The following is a 24,058-nucleotide window of genomic DNA, read 5'->3' as shown; positions in this document are numbered from 1 at the left end:
ATATCAGGCCTTAAAATTCCTTATGCTCCCAATGGGGGCGTGTATATAATTGTGTAATCGAAATGAAGTGGATGTTTTTACCAATCACAAGAACCGGGAGAGAAAGGAAATGATAAAGGAACGGACACCCTGTCGTACGTAACTGGTCTGAGAAGATGGTTGCAACAAATTCTTCCATTTCTGTCTGTGCATGTCTCTTCTCCCGTAAGGAGATAAAGTCCTCTTTCCCTCCCCGTGAGTTTTGGTTGACATTTTGACTTTTTTTGGCCAATAGAAAATGGCAGAAATAACACTGTCAGTTCTGAGTCCAGCTAGACTTTAGGTTGACTGGAGATAAACACTCTTTAGAGCCCTGTGCCATCTCTTTAAGAAGTCTGGTTATGCAGCAAGAGAGAGGTCATCGGGATTGAGTTCGTGGAGGATTACGAAGATATGGAGAGAGGCCCAGCCATCCCCCAGCTGTCCCAGTCATATCAGCTGAGGGGCATGGAGGGAAGGGAAGCCAACTTGGATCTTGCAGTCCCAGCTGGACTGCCCCAGTCAACATTATGTGGAGCAGAGAGATGAGTTGTCCCACTAAGGGCTGCCCAAACAGAAGATGTAGGACAAATAAATGGTTGTTATTCTTATTGTTTTAAGTCACTAGTTTCGGAGTGGTTTATTGTATAGCAGAGATTACAGAAACACATCCAAAATGGGTTAAGTTGTATATTAAATTTTGTGGTCTACAATAGTGCTTTTTGAGCTTTAGTGTGCATACAAATCACCTAGGGTTCTTGTTAAAATTCTGATTTTGTAGATTAGGGGTGGGGCCTGAGATTCTGCATTTCTAAGAAGTTCCCTGGTGATGCTGATGTTCTGGTCTGTGGGCCACATTTTGAGTAGAAAAGGTCAAAGCAGGGAAGTCCATTCATCCAAAGATTAACAAGTTGCTTATTACAACCAGGAAGGTTATACTTGCCTTTCTGTTGAGATTGCAGATCCTGCACAGGCTGTATCAGCTGCCCATTAGACATGCCAATGCCAAAAATATAAAGTCAGACAAATGTGCATTTTAACCAAAGTACTAGGCAAGTTCTATTTTCTTAAAGTCTAACTTTCCTGAGAGTGACTTTATTCCCCTAAGCTTCGTGTCTGTTTAACCAAGAAGCATGCTCTGTGACAATTGTTGATAATGGTAATAATGACAGCAATTACTCTACACTTCACAAGTGCTTTGTTGTGAGCCAGAATCTGTACTAAGTGCTTTATATACATTTCATCATTTAATTCCTATAACATACATGACTGTCACCATTTTGCAGATGAGGAAACTGGGGTTCAGGGAGGTTTAGTTACTAGCCCTAGTCACCCAGTGACTAAGATAGGATTCAGTTCTGTATGATGTGACTCCAAAGTTCAGGTTGATAACTACTCTGCCACACTGCTTCCAACTACAAGCCTAACACAGGCCTCAGGTTAGTGTATTATGGCTCACATTCTTTCTTTTTGGACTTGTTTCTTGGTAGTAGTGGTGGTAGTAGGAGGAGTATAGATATTTTCATTCCATACAGTATAGTTGACTTTGGGAAATCCTAACAGAGACACCCGAAATGTTCTTGCGCATGTGCACGTGTGTGTGTGTGTGTGTGTGTGTGTGTCTGTCTGTCTGTCTGTCTGTCTGTGTATATGTGTGTAAGGCAGGAGCGGAAACACCTTTGAAACCCATTAGTTGGGAAATTTAATTTTTTGTAGCAACATTCACATAATTATTGTCAGCATTTTACAGTGGTATTTAAAGTGCTGATATGAGGAAAGTCTTTACCAGAATAAATATAGATGATTTGTTTAAACTTCAGTAGTCTCTTGTTTTCACTGTGTTGCCTATTGCAGCAAAATAATTTCACCCCCCCTCCTTTGCTTTAGACTTACTGTTTCCCCCTCTATGGCATTTATCAGACAGAAGCTACTACTGTTTTAGGTTTCCATCAGAGTAGCATAAAATACTTCTAAAAACCATAAAAGACTCTGATATGACCTACTTTGAAATTAGACGGCCAGGACATCTCTTTACTCGTCGGTTTGAATGCCTCTTCTCTGCTCTCTTGAAGGTTAAAGGAACTGGCAGTGCTGGAAATGGCAGTGCTCTGTGGCACCAAAGCCAGTGCCCTGCAGGGACCTACTCCATAGTGACTTGGGATTAGATGAAGACACCAGGACACCAGGACCTCTGGCTAGAAGGTTTACTTAACTCTCAAATCTCTTTACTGCTGAGGTGGCTGTTCTGCAACATGACGGTGGTGATGGAGGGGTGTGTGTGTGTGTGTGTGTGTGTGTGTGTGTGTGTGTGTGTGTGTACAGAGTTCTTTAAAGTGAGATCATTTGGCTGCACACTTTTTGGAGGGGTCAGTACAAATTTTATTGTCTTCTTTAGGTGAAGAGGCAAGGTGTACGGGGGTGGTGACAGGACTTGATTGGGACTTGAATCATTGCTCGGAAGTAACAGTGATTTTCTTCAAAATCACAAAATCCATGTTTCTCTGACTGCCTGCTTTTCTTCAAAATGAGCTGGTCACTTCCTGGTACAACAGTGATTTTCTTTGTCATTCTGAATGAATCATTTACAAGACAAATGGTCCATTTCGATTGATTTCCTGATCTTTTGGACATGAAATATTTCATGTTTCTTTTAAGATAAATATCTAATTTTTCCAACAAATGTAGTATTGTAAGTACCTTTTGAGAAATATTTAATAAGCACATTTTATTTCCTTGGAACTACGTGGAAGAACTCTCTGGACCTTTATTAGTTTGCATGTTGCTATTCAGAAAAGTGTGGAATATCCTCCATTAAATTTTACCACTTTGTAAATTATGTTCTTCAAAGAAAAATTCCAAGAAGGCAGAGGCTTGCTTAAGTGAAACATTGCTGAATATGCTTTTCTTGCAGGTTTCCAAGAGTCTTAGATATCTAATGTAATTTGTTTCGAGGAGACTGTGGGTGACAAAGCACTGCTGGTAGGGGTTTGACACATATAGTATTACGAATGGATTCCTTAGCAATCATGTGGATTGGCCAAGAGAGGAGAATTTAAATGGAACGCTCAGTAGAAAATAAGTACTCTGTGCAATGAAGAAATAAAAATACATTTGGTAAACACACAACATAAAAAGGTTACACTTATTATTATCATTATTTTAACTAATTTATTTATTTTTGGCTGTGTTGGGTCTTCGTTGCTGCGCACGGGCTTTCTCTAGTTGAGGTGAGCAGGGGCTACTCTTCGTCGAGGTGCGTGGGCTTCTCATTGCAGTGGCTTCTCTTGTTGCAGAGCACGGACTGTAGGTGCGTGGGCTTCAGTAGTTGTGTCGCGTGGGCTTCAGTAGTTGTGTCGTGTGGGCTGTAGAGCGCAGGCTCAGTAGTTGTGGTGCACGGGCTTAGTAGCTCTGCAGCATGTGGGATCTTCCCGGACCAGGGCATGAACCCGTGTCCCCTGCATTGGCAGGAGGACTCTTAATCACAGCTCCACCAGGGAAGTCCCAAAAGGTTATTATCAAATGAGACTTTTTGTAATGTCAGCATAATCTTTCTTTTTTTCATTTATTGCTAATTAATTAAAGGAAAAATATCTTTGAAAAATCTGTAAAGGTTGTCCTATGGTTTGTTTTATTAAAATTGCTTAAATCTGATGTGGGAACTTTCTGTTAGCAACATTCTGAAATTTGGACAAAAGCAAAGTAATAGCTTATAATATATATATTTTGAAAGTTGAAAGTAGTATTGATTCATACTATTTTCCTGAGAGGAAGTTAAGTTTATTGTTTTCATAAATTCTCCCAATTCTTTTGGTTATGTAGAGGAGGAAAAATAATTTCCCCTCTGCCCTTCTGAATTCTTAGCTGAGACCACCCCAAACCTCCCAGTAATAAAAGATTAACAGGAGAAAAACCAACAGAAATTTATTAACCTGTATACTTCCTGTATACATGGGAGATACCCAGAAAAACTGAGTAACTCCCTGAGATGGTGCATCTACTACCTTAAATACCATCTTCAGCTAAAGACATAAGAAAGATAAGGAGGGTTGGGGTAGGTAGTTATGGAGTTTACTAGGAAAAGCGTGGTAAACCAGGGTAAGATTTGTTCTGTAGATTTAATGCCTTCTCCATTGAAAAGATTCTCTTGTGATTTAGTCATCCTTCTCTTCTTGGTACAGAGAGGGAGACACTTACTAATGGAGATTTCCTTTATAAATGTAAATATCTCTTACAAAAGGGCAAGTTCTATTCTATTTTCAGAGCTTCTCCTGTGTCTGCTGTTTCTTACAATAATTGGCTCAAAATAATCCTTATGCTGAAGAGTCATATTTTGGGGTGACATATTCTCCTACCCTTCAGTTGTAAGTGGGTAAAACTGAATTCAGGATATCCCGAGAGAAATGAAAATGGGAATTTAGGCTCACATAATTTCAGTTTCCAGTGGGATGAACCTGACTTTTGTCATGGATGGCTATAGGTGCTTCATTGTATATTCAAAACTGTTTCTTCCAGGGGTGAATCTAGGTTTTGTGTAGCCTGAAGTTTACACAGTTTGAAGAAGCTTCTTTATTAAAAGATCATAAATGGGGCTTCCCTGGTGGCGCGGTGGTTGCGAGTCCACCTGCCGATGCAGGGGACATGGGTTTGTGCCGCGGTCTGGGAGGATCCCACAGGCCGCGGAGTGGCTGGGCCCGTGAGCCATGGCCGCTGGGCCTGCGCGTCCGGAGCCTGTGCTCCGCAACGGGAGAGGCCCGCGTACCGCAAAAAAAAAAAAAAAAAAAAAAAAAGATCATAAATGACCATATTGCTCTAAAAGGACCTGGAAACTTAAGTTGCAATAGCTTCATGGTTAATTTGCCTCTGCTCCTCCCCATCTCATAGCCCATTTCTTCTCTACATGCTCTTAATTTTCCTTCAGTCTAAGTCCTTGTGGTGGTGTGAATTTAACTACTATTAAAAAACAAAATTCAACTGAGTGAATTTGAAGATCTCATTGGCTTTATTCAGCGATTCATGAATCAGGCAGCATCCCGTCTAGTAGATAGAAAAGGGCTCCAAAGAGCCTCAGACAAGGAAAGGGCAGAAAGCAGGTGGGATAAGAAAGTCATAAATAAAAGAAAGGATTGTTTCAGGCAAAGTTACCTTCTTGGGGGATGGCAGAGTTCCATCAGATGGATTATCTCACCAGTGCTGGCCAGGAAATTTCAGACTGAGTCGTTAAGATTACACTTCTAGGAGAGGCTGAAACTACGATTAGATTAGGTATTAACTCTTGATTTGTTGACATGGGGCTTAGCGCAAGTGACTCCATTCTGGGCCTGTTTTCTTCTTCTTTTTTTTTTTAATACTACCCACGTTCTCAGAAGCGCCATTCTCTTACAGCTGATTCATATAAATCCCCCCAGAAGACTCAGATTGGTTAGCTTGGGTCACATTCCTACCTCTGGTGAGGGAGATGAGACACCTCAGTTGAGATCCCAGGAGAAAACAATGAATTGGGGAGGCGCAGTGCCGTAAGGGAGTCAGATGTTGATCAGTCTAAATAATGGGTGTTGACTTCCATGCTCTTCACCCTCTTTTGTTGACCTGGGGGGTAGAGGTGGGTCCTCTAAATTGGATGTATGAGACACCCATTTAAACTTGAATTTTCAGCTCTCTTCAGGGATTAAGCTGACCTTAGTAAGAGCAGAAACCATACACAGGCAGGCTGGGAGGTCAATTTCTGATTTTCTTTCAAGTAAACCTCACTTAGGTGTTTTCTGCATGTGAGATACTGGGAAAGGATATCTGGTTGAGAGCCTCTCCCTTGTTGTATCTTCCTTTACCCAGAATTCGTTCTCAGACACAATATGAAAAATACTCCATTGGTCAGTATTGCTTTTTTTCATAGAAGTCCTGTGGAAAATTACAAAGAAAGTGAAAACTTGATTCCTAAACTCCTTATCTGTCTTTCTGCTTCCTTTAGATTTCCTTGTCCTTTGCCGATGTTCACCTTTCTGGAATAAGATAATGAAAAGAAAATGGATGATATGTTTCCAGAGTTGAAAGTATCTATACATCATAGCACCACTTTATGATGCTGCTTTAATTAATGATGATACTATCAGTATATCAGAAATGTGAACACATCTCCTTTCATAATAAACTCCTTCAGTACAGCAGTTGCCATTAAGAAGTACCCTCTTTTATGGATGATGTAACTGCTGTAATATTTGGAAGTACGTGCTGAGTATGAGAATATTAGTGTATTAAGGTTCTTCTGAAAAACAGAACCAATAGGAGGTATTTATGTGTGTGTGTGTGTGTGTGTTACTGAACTCAGGTCCAGCTGCTCGCTGCTTGAAAATCAATACTCAAGAGGCAAGTGTTGGTAGAAATGGAAAAAGTTGTTTTTAATCAGAAAGCTGGCAATCTGGGGAGAAGGTGGACTTGTGTCCCAAAACCAACTCTGAAGACTCTGCTCAGCCATGAACATTTTTAAAGAGAAAAGGAGAAAAAATCTCAGTTAATCATTGAGATAGGGGATCAGACTCATTGCCATTTTCCACTACGTGCAGGCTTGTCGACTTCTTGTGATCTTTCTTTAGATGCTATTTTGTTCACACAGTTTGTTCACAAGATTACCGAAGGGGAAGCTAGGGAAGAGATTTAGTTATCTGTTAATTACTTATTCTTCATTTCTATTTCTTTGATGTAAGGAAGGAACCAACAGGTTAGGCAAGGTATTGTGTGATCAAAAGATTTGAAAGTGTGCTTGGGCCAGAGATGAATAGTGCCTGGCTTAAGGTTAGTTACAATATAGCAGTGGTCCCCAACCTTTTTGGCACCAGGGACTGGTTTTGTGGAAGACAGTTTTTCCACAGACCGGGGTGGGGGAGTAGAATGGTTCAGGCAGTAATGGGGAGCGGCAGATGAAGCTTCGTTTGCTCGCCCACTGCTCACCTCCTGCTGTGCGGCCAGCTTCCTAACAGGCCGTGGACCACGGCCCATGGGGTTGGGGAACCCTGCAATATAGCTTTGCTAAAGTGACAAGACAAAAGGGGCCTCCTGCAAAGTGCTCTTTCCTGCCAAAAGCTGTTTACCTGTGTGTGTGTGTGTTTATTTATAAAGGAATAAATAAATATATTTATTATATATAGGAATTGGTTTATATGATTATGGAGGCTGAGAAGTTGCACAATCTGTCATCTGTAAGCTGGAGATCCAGGAATGCTGGTGGTGTAGTTTTAAGAACCAGAAGGCGGATGGTGCAAGTCACAGTTGATGGCAGAAGACTGTCCCAGCTTAATCAGTCAGGCAGAGAGGATGCATTTCCCTTTTCTCTGTCTTTTTGTTCTATTCAGGCCCTCACTGGATTGGATGATGCCCTCTTATCTAGAAACACCCTCAAAAACACACCTAGAAATAATGTTTAATCTGGGCACCCTGTGTTCCAATCAAGTTGAGATATAAAATTAACAACCACAGTTAACTAAGGTATGGCATCAATAATTAAAATCACATTTAAAAAATAGGAACATGCAAAAATGAGAATATCTTGAGCAGCTAGGCTCTTTGAGGACCAGGGTCCCTGCTTATCATTTTTGTGTCTCTCAAAGGTCCACAAAGTACCTTCTATATTCTAGATGTTAAATGAATGAGTAAATGAGTGAGTGAATGGCACTGCTAATACCACTTCTTTTTGTCTGTTGCCTTGTGTTTTCAGGCTTCAACTCTGGTCATGATTTTTATCTCTCGACTTGTCCCTTTTCTTTTATAAGAGACTTGAATATCTTTTTTTTTTTTAATCCTGATCTTTTCTCTTTTAACCTTTGATTCCTGACATTTCCCTTTCCATTTCTCACTTTCTTTTATAGTGCAACCGCTTTTGTCTGTTTCAGTCTCTCTTCTCCATAGCTTTTTGTGTCAATTTTTTTATTCTTGTAACTTTTCTCTTTTTTAGATACTGTTGGTGAGCTGGTTACTGTATTGAGTTAAAGAAGGCACCCCATTGAGTCATTGTGAGAGAAAGCTGATTAACTGACTAATGATGTAATTTTTACTGTGTTAGGGTCTTTAGCTGCTACAATCTGGGGAAATGGATTGCTTTATAATGGCATTTTTATCATAATCCAAACCTCAAAGCACCTGTACTTTTGTTCCTTTTTCTTTGATTTTTTAAACCTACTAGTTATAAATATTGATTCTTTAACTTTCTCTATATTCTCTGTTTTAAAAATAATACCCATAACTGAAGATACTATGGTAATAAAAATCAACCCTCCACCCCACCCTAGGATGTTCGTTGGCCTCCAGTTATTGCTGGTCTTATTTTCCAGCATAGGAAAGAGAACTAATCAGAACCAATTGAACCCTCCAGAATTCTGTGTTGGGCATGTAGGAAATATCAGATAGGTATAATCATTAGGCTGATGTGATTAATATATTTGTTCTACTAATCATATTATTTCATATTATACAATAAGTATGTTTTAATAATCTGATTTATTATTTATTTGAAGGGCAGAAAAATATTGTGTCTATGATAATGAACTCTGAATCTAAATTTCTTAGATTCAAATCCTAACTACTCTGATTACTAGCTTGAGCAAGTTATTTTCTCTCTATAGTATTCAATTTCCTCATCTGTAGAAGTATTACTATCAATCACATAGAATTATGAGGATTAAATGAGTTATTATTGAAATCCCCTTATGAATAGGGCCTGACACATAGCAAGCATTTAGAAAATGCTAATTGTCCTTGATTTTTTTTTTTTACAGTCTATCCCAATTATTTTCCTCCCAATTTTTTACTTTGAAAATATTAAAACTTAAGAAAAATTGAGAGAACAACAGATACCCAAATACCTTTCACAGGAATTTAGTTATTCATTAATATTTTGGCACTGTTGTTCATTTGCTTTCTTTTTCTCATTTATATACTTTTGAAAACTAATTGCAATTCAGCTGTAGACATTGTATTTCCACCTGACATTTAACCTTGTGTCTCCTAAGATCAATGTGTAACCATAATACTATTATCACACCCAAGAAGTTTAAACACTATGTTATCAAATATAGTCAAATGTCCCCATTAATGCCCCTTGTACCTTGTAGTGTCCCTTTTTCCTTATTTCTATTTTCTTTTCTATAAATCCACTCAGATTACACATTTCTTTAGTTGTTGCACTGCTTTGGACTCTTTAATCTAGAATAGTCTCCTGCTTTTATTTATGTTTCGTGAGTTAATATTTTTGAAGTTTCCAAGCCAGTGTCTTGGAATGCCATGCAATGTGGATTTGTCCAGTTGTTTCCTCATAATTAGATTTAGTTTAAACATTTTTGGCTAAAATACTACCTAGGTGATATTGTATACTTCACATTGCATCATATCAGAGGCACCTAATTTTTTGTATCATTCTTGGTGATGCCATATGATCACTTGATTAAGGTGATATTCTCCAAATACCTCAAATTTTGGAAGGTATGTGTTTTATTGAGATTTGTTTTTTGCTTTGTAATTAGTAAGTAATCTGTGAGGTGATATTTTGAGAGTGGGTGAATATTCTGTTTCCCAAGAACTTTTCATCCATTGGTTTTATTATTCATGGATGAATCTTGCCTGTTGGTGTTCTTCTAATTGTATTAGGCTTATATATTTATTAGCTGATATTCTTTGGTAACAAAAGAGCTCCTCCTCCCCATACCCGTAGTAGGATTGGATTATTATCATCCTAGCTGGAACAATTTACTCATACAGTGTGGTACTTCTTTCAGCTAAAATAAAATATATGTTTTCTTTGCTGCTTTTATCACAGATTTTTTTTCAAACTTTGTATTAAGTAAAGTCAGCTTACAGAAGATGCACAAATCATATGTGTATAGCTCAAGGAAGTTCCACAAATTAAATATAACTATATAAACAGATCCTTATTCTTTAGTGATGCTCAAATTGTCCCCAGGTTAGCCAGTAGGATCCCCTCTAATCTAGTTCCTGTGTCCTTTTGACATGTCTCTGTCAGTTTTGAGTATGCCCTTGAAGAAAATAAGATCTTTTAAGCTTACATTGTATTTTCCCTAGTCCTGATCAAGAATAAGTCATTTCTTCAAAGAGTACTGCCTCCCTTTAGTGGGGAATGGAATTTAGGAACAAAGATTTGGCTACTAGGTGGGATCATTGATACTTTGGTGTCATTACTTCTAAGATATATGTATTTATGTGTATATACATGTATATACTATATATGTAATAACCTACATTTCAAATCCAACATCACAAAATTCTTCTTCAGCTACCCTCATTCCTTATTCGTATCTCCTTTATTCCACTGTGAGAGTTCAATGTATTGATTCATTTGCTCTATCCTATAACATTCAGAAAATAGTGTCAGAAATACTACATCAATACTACTTCCAACAACCAATCTACTAAGTAAAGTTCAAGATTAATTTGTACTTCTTTTTGTACTAATGCTCCACTGTGAATATACATTCAGAGTACCAGACTCAAAACTTATTGGAATTCATTTTCTGTCCTCTGTGTTTATTTTTATCAATATAGCATACCTTCTACTTCTTTTCCTGTTTGCATGCAAGTTTAGGTTTTATTTTTTCCATCTTTTTCTATTTGAATATGTAAAACTTTACATGGTTCAAAAGCCAAACTTAGATGAAAAGTTGTCCAAGGAAGTCCTATTTCATGCCTACCCTTTCAACCCAGGTCTTACCTACCCTCCATAGTAAATGTTTTCATTAGTTTCCAGTTTATCCTTCAGGTGTTTATTACAAAACTAGCAAATACATACATATATACAAATGCTTACTTTCTGTCCTTTCTTATGCAGAAGGTAGTGTACTATACATATTCTTTTTCACTTTGCTTTTTTTTAGCCTGGCAAATTTTCCATATCATTTTATAAAAATCCTCCTTATTCTTTATTACAGCTGACTAGTATTCCTTCTTGTGATATACCGGGGTGGTTCCTGTGGATGGCTTAGATTGTTAAGTATTTTGTTATTAGAAATAAGGCCACAGTGAATAACTTTGTGTCTGTTGTTTCTCCTTTATGGTTGAAGGTATATGTTTAGAGCGAATTGCTGTAACTGACATTGCTGTTAAGTAAACATACAGATAAATAGGTAGATGGATATATGAGTAAACAGATACATAGTTTTATTAGCCAATACCACATATCCCTTCATACAGGTTATACCCTTTTGCGTTCTCACTAGCAATGCAAAAGAGGGACTGTTTCTCCACACCCTTGACAACAGAGTATATTGTCAAGCTTTTGAACTTTTGCTAATCTGGTAAGTGAGAAACAGTATCTTGGTGCAGTTGTTTTTAAATAAATGTCTTATTTTAGAATAGGTTTATATTTATAGAAAAGTTGTAAAGATAATACAAATTGTATGAGTTCTCATGTACTCCACACCCAGTGTTTCCTATTGTTAACCTCTTGCATCAGTGTAGTACAATTGTTGTAATTCTAACTGTAGCTTTAATTTGCTTTTCTCTTATTATAAGTGAAGGTAAGCATATTTTCATATGTTTAAAGGCCATTTCTATATCCTTTTCTGTGACCTTCTTGTTCCTTTATTTTGCTCATACAAAGAACTGGGGTTTTGAATACCTTTTTTCCTTTAACTTTTAACAAGTGATTGGTGCTTAATCTATTATATATATTGTATATGCTTTTTTCTAGCATGCATTTGTTTTTTGACTTTGCTTATGGGTTTTTTTTTTCCTGTGCAAAAGAGTTTTAAAATTTTCATATAGTCAAAATTTTCAATCTTTTCCTAATTTTTTTTTTAACATTTGGATTTGAATCATAGTTAGAAAGGCTTTCCCTGCATCGAAGTTGTAAAGAAATTAATGTTTTCTTCTAATACTTGTTTTATTATTGATGTTAGTAGTTGCCCTTGATTTTAAGACTAATCATGTTGAATCTCAAGGGCTGCCACAACTCACAGGATTAATGCTAACAGAAGCTGATGGCTGGGGAGGAAAAGGGGACGATGGAGACTCCAGACTCCTTATCTTTCCTAGTCTCCTAGGCAGGGGTGTTTGGGATTTTGGATCCGTAGTCCAGGGCTCAGCAAATAGAAGTTGTCATAGAGTAACTAAATGAATGAATGAGTAAAAGAAGTTCTAGACAGGAATGATGCGTGGCTTAAAAATTAGGCTCTCTCTCTGGAGAATCTGATGCGCACCAAAGCTACAAAACTAGCGATGGAAGAGCAAACAAGAGACACTCAATTTTGGTTTATAGGCCAACTTGCCAAGGATAAGAAACTACAGGTTCCTTATCCTGAGGGGAAGTCTCAGCCTTTAAAGAGGGCTGGATATAACTTATTCATTCTTGTCTCCTTTGTGCAATCTCCTTTCTTGATCGTGGTTACTTTGGAAACAGTTATATTTGGAGTACTTATACTCTGGAGGAAGTAGGATAGACAAACATGATTTACTCATCGTAAGTCGAAGTCTTGGAGCCATCTTCATGCCAGATGTACAATCATTTTTTTCCCTGTGAATTTTTGCTATGTGTTTATGACACCAAATAGCTGAATTAAATGTGTAAAATTGGTTTAGTAATCTAGATGTCTAGAAAATAGTGCAACTTTGTTACCTTGTGATAATATTATATGGCTAGACTTTGTGTCTTAATGAGTTAGATACATTATGCACACTTATGTGTAAAGCAATAGAATTGCTAAATTAATTATATGATGATTTTTTTTTTATAACTGAATTGTGCTGTACAGAGTGTTTGCTTCATGCCTTTTATCTCACTTAGACGTGTTCAATGGCTTTGGTGGCCCAAATCTGGGTTTTTATTTTGCTTCTCCCAATTACTTTTTTAACTTAAAAAGTGGTTTTTGTTCTCTAAGTCTCATCTAAAAATAGGCTTTTAAAATTTGTTCTATATCTTCATTTTAATGTTGGTTATGCTGACTTAAAAAAGAAATGCACAACGTGAGAGTTGTGAGTTAAGTTTTATCTGGGGCAAAGTGAGGACTATAGCCTGGGAGACAGCATTTCAGATAGCTCTGAGAAACTGCTCCAAAGAGGTAGGGGGGAAGGTCAGAATATATGTGATTTTGGTGAAAGGGGAGTACATGCAATCAAGCACATGTTTTTTGCAGAAAGTTTCTGCTAGTCTCATGAAGGTTACTGCTAGTCACGAGCAGACGTCACCATGAAGCAATTTAGTGCTTTTCTAGATATGAGGAGAGACAAGAATTGGACTCATAAAATCGGCCCATAAAATATCTAACTATCTGAAGACCTGTTCTGCTAGTTTTTCCCAGAGCACAGAATGCCTCATGTCTGCTCTCCACCCTGAACTCCTTTCAGAGGGTGTTGAAAGTCAGCAGCTGCAGCAGCATATGATTTAATCCTTGTAGAGGTGGATGGCAAGTGCCAATTTATAGCTGACAGTTATATGACTGTATGTGTTCATCGAAATTCATAGAAATGTACACTAAAAGGGGAAAATTTTACTATTTTTAAATTATACCTGCATAAGCCTGGTTAAAAAAGCAAACAAAACGATGTTTGCTATTATTGAAAAGAGGGAATACTGACCACGTACTGAAAAAACCTCAAAACAAAACAAAACAAAGCAAAATGGTGCTCAGTGACACATATTGTTGAGATGCCCATGAACTCCCTTGAATCTACAGTGGTTGCTTATAATTCCCAGTACATTTTCTCTGAAATTAAAAAAATGTACCTAGCTACAAGTGAGTGAGAATCACATTGTTGTAGGGATATTTCAAAGATATCAAGATTAGCAAAGAATAATGCTTTAGTTGTTATTATTGATAGTAACATGTTACTTGAGCACCTAATGTATTATTTTGCAGTAACATGATTGAGAACCTCTTGCCTCAATGACTAAATTCTTTACCCTTTACTGAAATGGAGCAGGACCCTGTGGGGCCCTCTGAGGTACAAATCTTTTCCGTGTCCCCTCTTTCTTGTTTATAGGAAATAGTCTTCATTTAGCCTCTTTGACCCTCCCTGAGTTCCAAAGGGCAGATTCAGACAGTTGCTAATCAGAAAAGGCAGAACACAGAAACAAAGGAGGAGCAGTCAAGAAACTATAGTGCAGCCATGGGGCAGGGTCCTGGTTCCTCCTCAAGGAACCATAACAGTATATCTTTGAGTTCTTCTCTTGGAACTAAGGCCACTGCCCAGGTGGAAGGTGGTAACTTCAGGCTGATCACAAGATTCCTGGAGCACCACACTGTTACCTCACCACCAACCAATCAGAAGAAAGTCTGCACACAGTGAAAAATAATGAAGACTCTGACCACCTCCTCAAATGATTAACTGTGATTAACTTCCCCTTTCTCCCTTTAAAAACTTTAACGGTTGAGCAGAATCTTTGGAGTTGGTTTTCAGACATGAGCCCACCTTCTCTCCAGGTTGCTGGCCTCCTGAATATAGCAATCTTTCTTTTCCAATCAACATTTGTCTCTCGAGTATTGGCTTTCAAGCTGCGAGCAGCCGACCCTGAGCTGTGTAACGTTACCATCCATGTATATTTGTTATATTATGACTTAGAGTTATTTAAAAAAGAAATTAAGCACAAATGAGCCCATAGTTACATATTATTCTGCAGGATGCTTCTCTCACTTAACATGTCTTGTGCTCCTGTCCACATTTAGAGTCATTTTTTTATTTATGTTGCATATCTGAAATGGCTATAGCTATAACTTTGACTTGGATGGAACAACCATTGCACAATTTAAGAGTGTCAAAATACTCAGTGATCAAGAAAAAAGATATTTTAGGTCAATATTATTTTCAAAATCAAATAAATGCCAAAAAAATCTATGATGAACAAAATGTAAAAATTTTAAATAAAGACCAGTGCTGTGCTGAGCCATATTGGAGCCCGAGGCAAAAGAAAAATGAAGTTAATTAAATGAATGAAACTAAGTAAATTAATTTAAAATCATTTAAGATCATTACTACTAATGAGAAAATGTCAGAGATGACAATTCTCCCCATTGAAAACAAGATAAAGAAATAAATGTTGAAAATGTTATATACTTTACCATTTGTAAAGTACCCATTAAAGCTACAAAATTGACATTGTAATAAATTCTGGCTTCAGTGTCCTCCAAAAAAATTAACAAAATACATGAAAACCTATAAATAGGAGTGCATATGCAGGCTTAAATGTGATTCAGCATGGCATTAATCTTTATTTAAAATTTTGATATTTTGATCACCATTAATTTTTTCACATCAATTTTGATTTTTAAAAATACTGCATTGAAGTTTCATCTTGGTCTATGGCCATACCACCCTGAATGTGCCCAATCTCATCTGAAGTATAATCTTGATTACTGAGGGGTTTTGGGTTTTGTTTTGTTTTTTTGTTTTTTTAGCGCTCCTTAAGTTTTGTACTTGAGGTGATTGTCTCACTTGCCTCACTCTAATCCTGGCCCTGAATCCCATTACTCTGCTTCTTGACCAAATTGGAGATGAACTTCAAGTAGAAGAATAAATGAGAGCTGTACAAGGCATGGTAGAAAGTGCTTTCTGACAGGGTATGGGGTATTTATCCCAGGTCAGGTATCTTGAAGTTGCCCCCAACTTTTCCTTCAGATTGCCATTTAGGTTTCCTGGCCTTGACTAAATTGTCAACTAGACAAAGCAGCTGCTCTGTGTGTGGGGGGGAGGGGTGGTAAAGGGGAGCAGAATGGGTAACCCCAAAATATGCCTCTTTGACATAAGGATTATTTTAAGCTGATTATATTTAAGAAACTGCAACACAGGAGAAGCTCTGAAAACAGTAGAAGTTAGGGAATTCTATCATTTGTAGATCTACATTTTTGTAGGGAAAAACTACATTGTAAGGGAAATCTACATTTTATAAGGGAAATCTACCTTTTTAAAGGAAATTTACATTAGAATGGAAGATACCTATTGCCAGAGAACTTTTTCACCAGAGAGACTTACCTGCCTGGCAAGATGACCTTTGTTTTCAAAACATCTCCTCCTCTCACCTTCCTGTGAATTGCCTTCCTGTTTTTGAAGCATCAGACCCCTATCCCTTTCCTTAGCTCAGGATGGTGCATTGGCTTCAATCCTCTGGCTGCCTTTTGAGTCTCATCTTTGTGGACTCCTGTACCTATGTATGTAATTAAATATGTTTTTCTCCTTTAAATCTCATTTTATAGGGGTCTCAGCCAAGAACTCAGAAGGGTAGAGAGAAAATTATTTTTCCTCCACTACAGGGCAGATGAGTGGGGGATGATCCTTTGAGGCCTCCAGTGACCTTTGTCTAGTGTGGTATGTGGTATTTCCAAAGATTTCCATTTTCTGCCTTTGATTTGCTTTGTGGAGCTTCTTAGCTACTCCTGATGTTCCTCTTTTCTCAGCCTCTACCATCCACTTTCTTTGATTATCATCCCATTTCCACCCCCATGTGCCTCAGGTGGAATTTTAAGAATCCTGAAATTATGGTCAGGTTTTAATGTTTGACAGAGATGTATCCTTGAGAGAAAGAGGTCTAGTTATTACCAGCTGGGTTTTGGTTCTTGGTGATGAAGCCACTCTTGCTTAGACGTTGAGCAGTTGTGGAAATGTTCCCTTCTTTTGAAGGATCTCTGGCAAGCTGTTGGATGTGACAAGGGCTCTGTGAACCCTGGCCTTTGGCTCCAGTTTTAAGTTTTCCTTTATTCACTGGGCAGCCTTTACCATTATGAATCTTGCCTTTTTGCAAGACCAGTGAATTCTGCAAAGGTTTATTAATCTTGATTTAATGTATTCATATGAAGAAATGTAACAGTGAGGGAATAAAGCTTATGTAGGCATTGCAGGGGTCCCTTTGGGGGTCCACTCTATATTACTCATAGCAATGAAAAATAGAAATGGCAAGTTATATTAGCTAAGTTCAAGATACAAAAGGCAATATTAATTTCACAGGAAGTGTAAAAGGATATGTAAATGTGATCAACTCCCAGGAAAACATTGCAGTATACCACTTCAGGCTTTGAAATTATGCAGTTTAATAAACACTTGTTAAGAAGCATCACATACCAAACATTGAATTTTAAAGCAGGTGTTTCTGATCACATACTGTTTTTATGGAACAGCGTTATTTTCCTAAGTTTTTCGAACCCTAAACATAAAGATTGGGGTGTGCAAAGTAGTAGATTTATCAGTAGCAGTCACATGTTCTTGGGAAAGCACAGATGGTTGTGAAAAGAAAAATTCCATGTTGTTGCTTTTTAATTACAAGTGTAATTTGGAAGTGTGGGCCATTAGACTAGAACCTGAAGTAAAAATTTCTAAGGCAAATGTGTTTAGCCAGTAACTGATGAGGGAGAATTATCATGGAGTTTTAATTAGTTCAGGTCTAATGGGAGAAGCTTTCATGTAAGTTTCTTCTCACAACTTCCTTGGGTCTATGCTTCTTGGCTAGAAACCTTCCTATTTATTTATAATCAGAACCAAGCTTGAGCTCCTACTAAATGGAAAGGGCTGTTAGGAAGTTGCACCGGATTTTAAAGTCTTAAAGACCAAGCTGTATAGGCAGAGTAAAAAAAAAAATCTTCATCTTTGAATGAAGTGGTTTCTCAGATGTTTCAATAGATTGTTCAGAGATCAATAGATTGTTCAGAGACTCCGAGGAGTTTTACAATGTTTTAGACACACATCAGTAATATTTTGTTCTGAATTTGCTCGTCTTGTACTTTCGTGGAGCTTTTCATTGCTGTTCAGTCTTGTGTTAAGAAATTGAGATAAAAAAGCATTAGGGAGAATGCTTACACTAAGTGGGTGAGGTGTGAGTGAAGGAAACAGTTATTTTCAAATACTGCTGGTGGCAAGTCAGCTGTGTATATAAAAAAATCTTGTATACTGTTTGATCCAACAATTCTGTGTCTATATATTTATCTTAAAGAAATATCTTGACAAATTCACAAAGGCATGTGTCTTTAAGTAATTTTGTTGTAGAGCTGTTCATGATATTAAGAAGAAAAACCAAACATCCTAAGTGCAAAATACATGGTTAAATATTTTCTGTCTTTTGTTGGGGAGGAAGAAATTTTCCTCTACCCTTCTAGGTCCTTCCAGCTGTTCTAAGAATTAAATCGAAGTGAGAAAGATTAAGAGGAGAAAGTCAAAGAAAAGTTTAATAACATGTTTACATGGGAGAGACCCAGGAAAATTGAGTAATCCATTAGGATGACTGAAACCCTCACCTTAAGCAGCATCTTCAGCTGAAGACAAAAGAGGATGTTGAGGGTAGTGGTTTGGGACTTCAAAGGGAAGGAAAGCCATTGACATGGATTTGGAAAAGCAAAAGGTTGGTAAGTAAATGTTTGCTGGGCCAGGCAGTGACAGTGGGACACAGAATGGACTGATCTCTAGACCCTACCCCCACCATACCTAGCCTACGTTCTTTGCGGATATCTCTGGAGATAGCTCTATTCTGGGAATAGGTCCTCTATCTACATTCTTTTAGCAGTTAGGGGGAAGGTCGTAGTTTCTTCCTAAATCTTTTGGGCCTTGATTGTTTTCAGCTTGAAATAATCTTCATGCCAGAGAAACATTTTGGGGTGGTGAATTTTGCTTCCCTTCTCTCCCCTACACTTTATACAGTGGAATACCATGTAGACTTTAAAAATGCTATTTAAAAAATTTTTAATTTAATTTTTATTTTTGAAAATTTATTTATTTTTGGCTTCATTGGGTCTTAGTTGCGGCACGCTGGCTCTTTCGTTGCAGCACAGGCTCTTTGTTGCAGTGTGCGGGCTTAGTTGCCCTGTGGCATGTGGGATGTTAGTTCCCTGACCAGGGAGTGAAACCATGTCCCCTGCACTGGAAGGCTATTCTTAACCACTGGACCACCAGGGAAGTCCCGAAAAATGCTATTGTTGATGACTCAATAACATGGAAAGATTTTTATATGAAGTGAAAATAAAAATAAACTACAAAATAGGAAGTATAGTAAATATAGTCTTATTGAATAGAGTTTTTAAATAGGTATATATTGATACAGTAATATGTCCTAAAATGTTAACTGTTCCAAAATTTTTCTTTGAATTTAACTGTAGTTTTTTTCTATAATAAACATGGATTACTTGATGATAAAAATAAGAGAAAATGCACCATCAATGCGAGATAATGAAATATAACACAGGTGATCCTTGCTTTATAAAAGTAGGTGATTATAAAACAGATTTGCACTACAAATTATTATTTGCTCTAGAGAAAGATTCCTGTGGTTATGATGAGTTAGTATCTTCTTTAGTAATTCACGTTTAGTTCACAGCTCTCTAGTGAAGCTAGCCTGCTGAGGAAACCTGGGGTTAGGGAAAATGAAAGCTACGGCGTTAGGAGATGAAAGGCCTGCAGAAACAAAGTTTATGCATCTTTGAATTTTCCCTGAGGTCAATAGGCAAATAGTATTTTATTCCTATAGCAGGCCCTTGATGCCAAAATCTCAGCCTCTGTGCATCGGTGCGGAATCAAGTCTCGGAGACAGAGTTTTGGGTGAAGTAGAAAAGAATAGTTTTATTGCTTTGCCAGGTAAAGGGGGACACACTGGGCTCCTGCCCCGAAAAACTGTGTGTCCCAACCAGGGAGGATTTGATGAGGAGTTTTATAGCAATGGTTCAAGGGTGGGGTTGCTGATGAGATTAGGGTGTGTGCAAGGCCTTCACTCCTCTAATCTGGTCTCAGCTAATCTTCTTGATAAACTTCTCTGGTTCCTTTAATGTAGCCTCAGGTGGTCTTTCTATGGTATGAAGAATGCTGACTCTTAAAGAGCTTAAAGACATTGTTATGTGTATCCCTTGAGGTGGAACCAGGACCCTGCCCCAAGGCTGCACTATTGTTTCCTGGCTGCCCCTCCCTTCCCAGTCTTTGTATCCCTTCCCTTCCCAGATTAGCAACTGTTCAGATCTGCCCTTTGGAACTCAGGGAAGGTCATGGAAGCTGGAGTCAAGAAACGGACTGAAAGGCTTCCATGCCCAGGTGCCCCCACAAGGCCCTGCTCAGTTTCACCCTTTTATACCATACTGAGGGACACTTAAATGTATTCAATAAAGGGAATTCCTTTATATAGCGAGCACAAGGAGAGCCTTTCTGTAATTCAGAATTCAGATACCATTAAACTTGACTCTGTGTAATTAAAAATTAAAAAAAAAATCCTTTTGCATGGCAAAAAGCATAAAGTCAAACCACAAGTGATAAGCTGAGGGAAAACATTTGCAAGATATGTTATGATAAAGAGTTAACATTCTTCATATGTGATTTGAGGAGTTATTACAAAGTACAAATTGAGGAGAAAAAAACCCATAAAACCAGTAGAAAAGTGGCAAAAGACCTAGACAGTACACAAAAATTGATATAAAAATGGTCTTTCAGCATATGAAAGTTATGTTTAACCTCACTCATAAGAAGAGCTATGCAGTATCATCTGTACTTATGAAATATTGAAAACATCCTAAATGCCTGTGTATAGGAGATTATTTGAATGAGTCATGGCATAACTCACACAGTGGTGTGCTGTAAAATAGAATCAGAAGGATCCTTATGAATTAACATGGAGCGCTTCTCAGAGACGTTGTTAATGCAAAAAGCAAAGTATGGAAGGATATAGATAGCATGCTACATTTTATGTATGAAAGAAGGAGAAATAAGAATGTCTGTCTGTCTATCTATCTATCTGATTATTTTTGCAAAAGGAAACAAAGAAAGGATAAAGTGGAAAAAATGAAATTGGTAATCTGTAGTGTGGGAATGGGATTAGAAGAGTTAGGGAAGGGAGTGTTACCAGCCTGAAGATACCTTTCTTTATAGTTTTGACTTTGAAACCATGTTAATGTTTTGTATACCCAAAAGATAAAATTAAACTACAAGACTGGGAGTAAAAATGGAATAAAAACAGAGGTAAATGAATCTAACTATATATCAAGTGAATGATATGATCACACATAAGGGAAAGAAATAATAATTCAAGTTATTTTGAACACAGTATCTTGACTGTACTTTTGGCTCAGTTTAAAGATAACTAGAGAGAAATCTTGAACTTTCTACATTTACAATTGCTGTTGATAGTGGTAGTGATGGAACATTCTGAAATTATTTTTATGTGTTGTAGGACTGTACAACTGAGTATATATATATTGGGGGGGGTAGCCTGTATATCACTGTGGAAGAATAGTAATACAATAGTAATACAAATAAATATGGAGTGAGGGAAGGGAAGGTAGAACAGTGTACTATTGGATTGAGATTAGAAGTGTCAATATGAACACATGATTAAACATACATATAGATTAAACACACATATAGATTAAACATACATATATGTATGATTAAACATACATATAGATATAAATATATATTTATAATTCATAGTTCTGTCTTATGAAAAGGTCTCCAAGCAGTGACAAGCCCAGCACCAATGAGCACACCTAGTTCCTGGTTCTTTGTTTCTAAATACCATTTCCCATGAAAAGGAACTTGGAGAAATTCTCATTCCAGGTCCCAAGCGGGAAAGTACAGGAAAACCTGGAACATTTTGTTGTGCCAGCAAATAAGAAACTGCTAGAAAAAAAACGGATGAGGACATGTCTGAATGACACAGAAATCTCACTGCAGGAGACAAAAAGCTTATTTCCCTCTACCCTTCTAGGTTCAGTGGCTGGGGCCCACAAGTCAAACTGACAAAAGTCAGATTAACAAAAGGAAAAACAGTTTTAATTACTTATGTATGTGTCAGGGAGGAAGAAGTTGTCCTCTTCCCTTCTTAGTTCTTCTGAGTGGTCTAAGAATTGTAGACCTCAGGCAGATTAACTGGAGAAAATAAAACAAAAATTTAATAACGTATACGTGGGAGAGAGTCGGGAGAACTGAGTAACAAACCAAAATGGTGGAAGCCCACCCTAAATACCATCTTCCGCTGAAGACAAAGAGGATATTGAGGGTGGGGAGAGTCAGTTATGGAAGGTTACCAGGAAAAGCACGTAAACAAGGGTAAGGATGTTATGCAAATTTAAGTCATTGCCCTCTCCGTTGATAAGAATTGTCCTGGTATAGCAAGGGAGACACTTTACAAATAGAGATTTCCCTTGTATAACATGTAAATATTTCTTACAGTAACTCCTGCTTGGTTTTCAGAGCTTCTCCTGTGTCTGCTATTTCTTAACGATAAGCAGGTTAAAATAATCCTTGTGCCAAAGAGGCATATTTTGAGGTGGCAAACTTTTCTCCCTTACCTATGCATGCAGTGGCACTGGAGTTCACAAAGAAAAAATGTGGCTCCAGGAGGTGGCCAGATGATTGAGGCTTATATATCATTCTAGTCTAAACAAAGAAAAATGGGGTTTGGGACTTCTGGGGAAGGGAATGGGGGCAGGTTATGGTAAAATGGGGAAGGAAATGTATGGTAAATGAAAGTTATCTTGTTATGCAGATAAGAGTCTCTCCCGGTGATAAAGTTGTCTCCAAGAGTTGTTCTCTTCCTAGTAGGAAGACATCTTTACAAATGGAAATTTTCTTTATAAATTTTTGGACAGAAGGATGTAAAGAGTCTGGATGTTCTCAATTGCCTTCAGCTCAAAATAATCCTTCTGTCAAAGTGGGTGTTGAATATACTATTTTGGAGTGGTATTCTAGGACCATATTCTGGTGTCCGTCCAGCACTTATACTCAAATGGTTTAGGAAAAATCTTTTTTTTTTTTTTTCTTCCCCTTTTCATTTGAGGGAGAGGGAGTATAGTATATAGGGAGGAAGAGATAAAATAAATATTGCAAAATCGTAGCAATTGATGAATCTAGTGAATGGTATATGGAAGTTCATGGTATGATTATTACAAGTTTTCTATAGTTTTGAATTTTTTTTTCAAAATAAAAAGTTAAAAAAAATACTAAAAGCCCAAAAGCCTTTAGTCTTTGAAATTTCTGCCAGGCCACAGAGCTTTGTGTTATTAGGGATCCTAACTTTCCAGATGCAGTGAATGCATTTCATCCCCAATTCAAGTTACCTCAGAAAGTGCTCATTACATTCACTTTAACTCTCCCACCCAAATGGCACTCAGAGGTATCTGTGCATCCCACATCATCTCTTGACTAACAAAATTATTTTACCCATTCTTGTGAAATTGGGTCCTGTTGGTCAACAAGTGACAGAATTTATATGCTCCTTCCCTTCTGTAGATACCACAATTGTGTCCCTGAGGCAGCATTGAGTACCTTTGCTTTGGAAAGGATGGGGTCTCTGCTGAAATAAGCAGTGTGTGCAGTTTTGGCACAGGGGAGAAAGTGCCTGATAATATCTATCTGAAATATAACCATTCGGAACTAATGTATATTAATGTTTCATTGTATCTAACTGTAGCCTTCTTTGATGCGGTTAATTACACACAGGTTAAGAAGAGATTTCATCCTTTGTCATCTTGAGTTTCAGATGCCAGATAAATCAAATCAAACAAAAGTCAACTTCCAAAAAAGCATACTGAAGGTTTGATGCGGTTGTTGAGGATGAATTGGGAAGTAGTCAGAACCTAAGTGTTGATTTCAGGGCAGCCCAGCATTCAGGAGAATTCAATTTTGACATTCTGAAAACGGTGAAGCTTTTCCGTTATTCTAGAATGAACCTTGCTAGGGAAATATAAATTGTATACTACCCTTCTGGGATTTCTACCTGAATTTGATTTCTTGTGCTAACTCCTATGAAGCTCCTTGATTTCTCTTTCTTGGTTTGTGCTAGTCTAGTGATTGTGGATGGGATCCTTGACCTCACTTTGGTTGGAAGGTACCTGCCCAGTATGGCTCCTTAGATGGACATGCCCTTGGGCCAAGCAGGGGAGAGTCAGCCCTGGAGCTATTCAGGTGCAGTGGTGGCCATCAGACATTAAGGATGGCTTTGAGAGAGGTGGCTGCTTGGCTTAGTACAAGTTATTCTTGCTGGCAAGAAAAAAATAATGCCAGTATTACCTAAATCTCTGACAAATCTTGTCTTGCAAAGGAAGACCTTTGGCCTCCACATAATGAGTACTCAGTAAATACTGGCTGCATACAT

General features: G+C 37.7%; 1 protein-coding gene across 4 annotated transcripts in view; it reads left to right on the top strand.

Annotated features, from left to right (window-relative positions):
* FHIT (fragile histidine triad diadenosine triphosphatase) overlaps positions 1 to 24,058 on the top strand; it is a 1,436,343-nt gene that overhangs the window by 329,957 nt on the left and 1,082,328 nt on the right. The window lies entirely within an intron of this gene.

Source organism: Aethalodelphis obliquidens, unplaced genomic scaffold, assembly GCF_003676395.1.
Source record: "Aethalodelphis obliquidens isolate GAN/ISIS:26980383/991018 unplaced genomic scaffold, ASM367639v1 scaffold22, whole genome shotgun sequence".
Taxonomy (NCBI): domain Eukaryota; kingdom Metazoa; phylum Chordata; class Mammalia; order Artiodactyla; family Delphinidae; genus Aethalodelphis; species Aethalodelphis obliquidens.
Note: the sequence above shows the minus strand (reverse complement) of the source record. Positions and strands in the feature narration are given on the sequence as shown.